Source organism: Quercus lobata, chromosome 10 (genome assembly GCF_001633185.2).
Source record: "Quercus lobata isolate SW786 chromosome 10, ValleyOak3.0 Primary Assembly, whole genome shotgun sequence".
In the NCBI taxonomy this organism is placed as follows: domain Eukaryota; kingdom Viridiplantae; phylum Streptophyta; class Magnoliopsida; order Fagales; family Fagaceae; genus Quercus; species Quercus lobata.
Window position 1 is genome coordinate 44,725,233 of NC_044913.1, and position 6,434 is coordinate 44,731,666.

The window sequence follows — 6,434 nt, forward strand, 5'->3', positions numbered from 1 at the left end:
AACAATTCCATATTTTAAGGGTATACCATAGGGTATGTGTAATTTACCCTTAATATTTTTTTACTATAACTATATAAATATATTATATGATTGTGTATTCATTCTACTTTATTGAGTACTATTAATTGCACACCTCTTTCCACACTGCTTTACATGAAAAAATTCTTGTTTTCGTCTTGTCATATATTGTCATAGAGGTTAGGCCTTAGTGCGATCACAAGTGCCTTTCATTAGAAGCGATAGGTCAAGAGTTCAGATTTAGGAATCAGCTTCACAATAAAAAATATATATTAAAAAAAAAAAAATTAGGGTAAGAGTGGCTGCCTATCAATCACCTTTCCTATAACCCAAAATAGTAGAAGTTTTGTGCATCACTTACGCTCCACTTGAGGCATTAGTTTGTTTATATATAAATAAGACTATACAGCTATTTTTCCCCAGATCATATGGTAATAGGGGGACCATAAGTATAATATAATACAACGTCGTCATTTTTGACTATACAGCTATTTCCCCCCGGATCATATGGTAATAGGGGGACCATAAGTATAATATAATACAAACATCATCATTTTGTTGAAGAAAAGGTTTTGCTTAGGATATATATCAAGGGAAAAAAAATAGTTTTCTTTTAGTACCTATCTAGCTGTGGAATATTGTTCATTATTAACTCTCCCAGAAGGACTTACGTGGTAGGCCAATTCCGCTTATGCCCTTACAGTCTTGCACTCACCAAACAGGAAGTATATTTTTGCATATAAAGATTGGACACGTTAGTTTGGAAGAAAAGCAATTGAGAAACAAATGATTGAATGCAGTGACGGTTCCAAAATTTTTTTTTATATTGTTTCTTAAGAAACATAAATTATACAATCTAATAAAAAGAGAAATTTATATATTGACAATAACAACAATAAAAAAAAATGCAAATACATCAAGTTTACAATTGCCTTCTACGAGTTTTCATATTTTGAAATAATTGCATGATAGTCTCATATCAATGCTACAAGTTACATCTCTTTTAATGTACACAACTAAGCAATCATTCATCCACTGAATGTAGAACAAATTATGGAGCAAAATTTAATTTTATTGACTTAAAAAAAACTGAGAGTGTTCCCATATTTTTTTTTGAAGAATAGACAAATATTTTTTTTTTTAAATTACTATATATAAAAAGAAATAAAATTTCAGGTCACCACCCTAACCTTAAGGTGGCGCCGCCCTGGTTGAATGTTTCAAAATCATGGACTTCCTGTTCCTCAAAAGTCTTTACGCGGCCCAGTAGCTCATCCCTCTCTCTAAAAGCCTAAACGATATATAAGTTTCTTCACCCAAGTCTTGCCTTAAACGCATGGCAATGGTTTCTTCAGTACTTCTCTTCCTCTCTGCCATTTGCATATTCATTGCTCAAGCCCATGGGCGGAGCCATGTTGAATGCCCCCCCACCACCCCCCACCCCAAATTTTGAAATTTTTTTAAATATATATATAATTATTTTAATGTTTTTAAAATTTAGTCTACAAAAATAAGAATTGGCCCCCCTAAGTATTTGAATTAGTCCAATGATGCTTTAAAAAAAATAACTGGTCTAATAGTTATAGAGACAACTTTATTTTTCGCAATGCTATTTTTTATTGTAAAATGTGCGTTTATATCTGTTAAATATTTGAAAAAGTTTGGCACCAAACATGTTTGAATTTATCTTTTTCAATCTGTTATGTGGCGATTAACAAGTCATTGACTCATTAAAAAATTATTGTCACTAAAACTACACATGAAATGTCTTTTTAGTTGCCACATAATGGGTCAAAGCAAAATAGTTTTAAATATGTTTGGAGCCTAATTTGTTCCTCCAAGTTTTGGATCATTCTTGTTTTTGAAAATTATATTAGTTCACTTGAATAATTTTACTTACATTAGTATAAAATTTGATAATTTTTATAGAAAATGAAACTTTTTAAGAATTTCACTATGAAAATTGTGAAAATGTATTTTATTAATTTTATGAAAGATAGCCATCAAACATAATTTTGATTGAAAATGTTAAGCTCTTTTTTTGTTGGGTGTGTGTATATATATAACTTATCAAATAAAAAAATTTGTGTATATAATAAAAAAAAAGCATGTGTATTTATGTATGTGTATGGGGTTGTCTTGATAAATATATGAGTGTTGCAACTTGACCCCCAAACAAAAATTCCTAGCTCCGCCCTGTCAAGCCTTTGCTCAGCCAAACTTCCTATACCATTTCTGTTTAGACAATGGTAACTACACAAGCAAAAGTACCTACAATGCAAACCTCAATAACGCACTCTCCTCCCTCTCTTCCAACACTGAAATAGACTATGGGTTCTACAATTTTTCTTATGGCCAAAACCCTGACAAAGTATATTCACTTGGACTTTGCAGAGGAGATGTTCAGCCAGATATTTGCCGTAGTTGCCTCAATAATGCTACAAATCTTCTCCCTCTGCTTTGTCCCAATCAGAAGGAAGCAATAGGATGGTATGACTATTGCATGTTACGCTACTCATTCCGCGACATATTTAACATCAAGGAAACTAGTCCTTCTTTCTATATATGGAACAAAAAGAACGTATCAGCCAATTTGGATCAGTTCAATCAGGACCTGAGGACCTTGTTGGATAGCAAAAGAGTTCAAGCTGCAGCAGGTGGTTCTCTTCGTAAGTTTGCGGCGGGAAATGCAACAGCACCAAACAATCAAACACTATATTCACTTGTGCAATGCACACCTGATTTGTCCGAGCAAGATTGCAGTGATTGTTTGGCTTGGGCTTTTGGAAATATTCCGCAATGTTGTGGAGGCAAGCAAGGAGGGAGATATATTACACCCAGCTGTTATTTTAGGTTTGAGGTCTACCTCTTCTATGTCGCCAAAGCTGATAATGCATCTTCACCATCACCGTCTCCATCACCACCACTAGTACCATCCGTAACCACTAGTACCATCCGTATCTCCTCCACCATTGAACAAAACCGCAGCTGCAAAAGGTACCAATGAATTACTTGCTTTGCTGAATGTTGATTGAAGTATATTTATATCTTAAAAAAAATGACATTAGAAATTTGTATAGAATCAAATAAGGTCAAAAGCTTACAACTCTTTATAAATGTGTCCTTTTTTTTTTCTTTTTATTTTGGGGGTGAATTATAAAGGGGTCCTTGTTACTTTCTTATGTATCCACTTGAAAATTTTAACATACATCTGTCAGAATTTTTTATGTAAACATATTTCTGGTTTTTGCAGGAAAGAAGAGTAACAAATCTCGAACTGTCATGATCATAGTTGTACCCATTATTTCTTTTGTGGTACTAATAATAATCTCCTTCTGCATCTACTTGAGAGTCAGGAAACCAAGGGAGAAACCACAAGGTAAGTAAAATAATTCGTTAATTAATTTCTTTTTTCTTATCCAAAAATTTGAATTATTGCAAAGATAATAACAAACAAAGTTAGAAATTATGTGCTTGTTTACATAGATGTGCTTCCTAAAGTTCTTAGGTATGGGTGATATTTGTGGGAGTAAAAAATTCCACTTATATTTTGAGCCTATGAGGACAAATTTCCCAACAACTATTAACGTAAAATACGACATAATTTGGGGATTTCTTTTTTTAATTTTTCATAAAATGATACTATACTAGAAATTAATAATAATCAATGTTTTCCGTCAATAAATTGACTTGCACTAAAGCAAACAAAAAGTTATTATATACTAAATAGACATGAGTGTCCTATCTAGAAGATTTTGATAAATAATTAGTTTTTAGAGGTCATTGCTGTTGCATGAATGTATTTTAAATTGTGTTGGTTTTAAATAATGCACTAATGTCTTGTTTAGGCGAATCTATGGATGAGATCAGAAGTGTGGAATCTTTGCAGTTAGGCTTTGGCACTATTAAAGTTGCAACAGACGACTTTTCTGATGCAAATATGCTTGGAAAAGGTGGATTTGGTGTTGTTTACAAGGTAAACCTAACATCATCAATAGCCTTCAAAAGGATAATTTAATGGAAAGGACCAGCCTCATGATTGAAGTAGGGTATTGATTCAAACACTTTCCCTTCCACCCCCACCCCAAATTGGAAAAGTTTGTAGTTAGGATGCACATGTTAAGTCCAAAGGGTTAAATATGTTCTAATCTAGTGCTCGTTTGGATAGCACTTATTAGTGTTGCATCTGTGTTTCCTCAGTTTTTTTTTTTTTTTTTTTCTTTTCAGCCGCAATGGTTGACCCGTTCTTCTGTGAACAGTGCACTTGTGCACTGTTCACGGGTTCCACAAACTCCACTTCTATCAACTTTTTCATTAAAAATGGGTCCCACAGCACTATTCACACATTTAAAAATTATTTTGCTACAGTGTTTTCAGTTTTCAGTTTTAGCAAAATAAGTTCTATCCAAACAGACCCCTAATACGGTTTCAGGGTAAACTCTCCGATGGACAAGTTATTGCTATGAAAAGGCTTTCAAAAAATTCTAGTCAAGGAGATCTTGAATTTAAGAATAAAGTTTTGTTAGTGGCCAAGCTTCAACACCGAAATTTAGTTAGACTCCTAGGATTTTGCTTGGAAGGAATTGAAAGGCTTCTAATTTGTGAGTTTGTACCCAATGGAAGTCTTGATAACTTCATTTTTGGTATGATTTTAATTCTACCTTTATTTCAAAATTATATTCATTGTAATTTATTTTGATGACATGTCTTTTGTGGATAGACTTCCTTCACATTTTAGTCCAATATAATATATTTGATTGACTATGTAGATCCAATCAAGTGTGTACAACTAGATTGGGAAAGACGCTACAAAATCATAGGAGGCATTGCACGAGGCCTTCTCTACCTTCATGAAGATTCTCGACTTCATATTATTCATCGGGATCTTAAAGCAAGCAATATCCTATTAGATTCAGAAATGAATCCAAAAATATCAGATTTTGGTATGGCAAGATTGTTTGAACTTGATCAAAGTGAAGGCAATACAAGCAGAATTGTGGGGACCTAGTAAGTATCAAACTTTTTTTTTTGACAATCTAGTAAGTATCTTACAAAGGTATTCTTTATGTTTACATTGTACCAAAAGAAACAATATGAAAGGCTAATAGTATTGTTGAAAATAATTGTGAATGTGCAGTGGATATATGTCTCCAGAGTATGCAATGCATGGACAATTCTCAGTAAAGTCTAATGTCTTTAGTTTTGGTGTGCTATTGTTAGAGATAATAAGTGGACGAAAGAATAGCTCCTTCTGAAATGGAGAGAATATTGAAAACCTTCTAAGCTATGTAAGTACTTTTATTTTTGGGTCTAATGGCACATACACCCCATAAGTATGGAGTGGTAGATCGGACTACATGTTCAAATCCCACCATGTGGTGGGGTGGGGGTGAGGGGATTAAATGGCTCAATAGGAGTGGAAAAAATTTGAAACAATACCCTTTTATCTTTAGGATGTGGAGTATCAAGTATTCTACCTGTTGGCCTGTACCTATTATATGTCACTAATATTGTCCATAAAGTTACAAATTATTGATGTAGCTTGTATAGCTAGTTGGCTTTATACCAAATGCATAGGAATCTAGCACAAATGAAGGATGAGGAGGTTAAAGGAAATGAAGAAATACATCAAGTTGTGTAGCCCAAATATATTTCTTTTTAAAACACAATAAAATAATGTTTTCGTGATGAATACTAAATTAGTCAGTTTAAATTATCTTGCAGGCATGGAAAAATTGGAAAAAGAGTACAGTTTCAAATCTTGTAGATCCCACATTGAAGGCAGGCTTGACAACCGAAATAATGAGATGTATTCACATTGGATTACTATGTGTTCAAGAAAATGTAGTTAATAGACCGACTATGGCATCTTTTGTTCTCATGCTTAATAGCTACTCTATTACTCTCCTAATACCTTCAGAACCTGCATTTTTTATGAACAGTGGAACTGAATCAAACATTTGCTTGCAATGGGAGCATGATTCAAGGTTGACAGAGTCAAATCAATCTAAAAGTAGCTCTGTCCAAGCTTTGATAAATGATGTGTCAATCACAGAGCTATCTCCTCGCTAGTATTTAATGAATTTGAAATGTAATACTACTATTTTCCTTATTTATTTATTTTAATTGAAAAATACACAATATATGAGTTATTGATGATACATTAACAACGTAGCATTCGTTTCAAAACCCGAACTATTTAGTGACCCAAAACAAAATTGGTGTAATTTATCCATTTGTTCTTTCTCTAGCTCTAGTCTTATTCAAGAAAACAAAAAGCTACATTATGATATACCAGTCTTACTGTCTCCAATTTCAATTTTTCTACAGTATAAAATTGAATTATGAAAAAAAGGATTTGATATAAAATTAATAATATATATATATATATATATATATTAAAGATATTGTCATGT

At 32.8% G+C, this 6,434-nt stretch overlaps 1 pseudogene; it reads left to right on the forward strand.

Moving 5' to 3' along the window:
- Nucleotides 1–1,360: 1,360 nt before the first annotated feature.
- Nucleotides 1,361–6,119, forward strand: LOC115963031 (annotated as a pseudogene).
- Nucleotides 6,120–6,434: the final 315 nt, after the last annotated feature.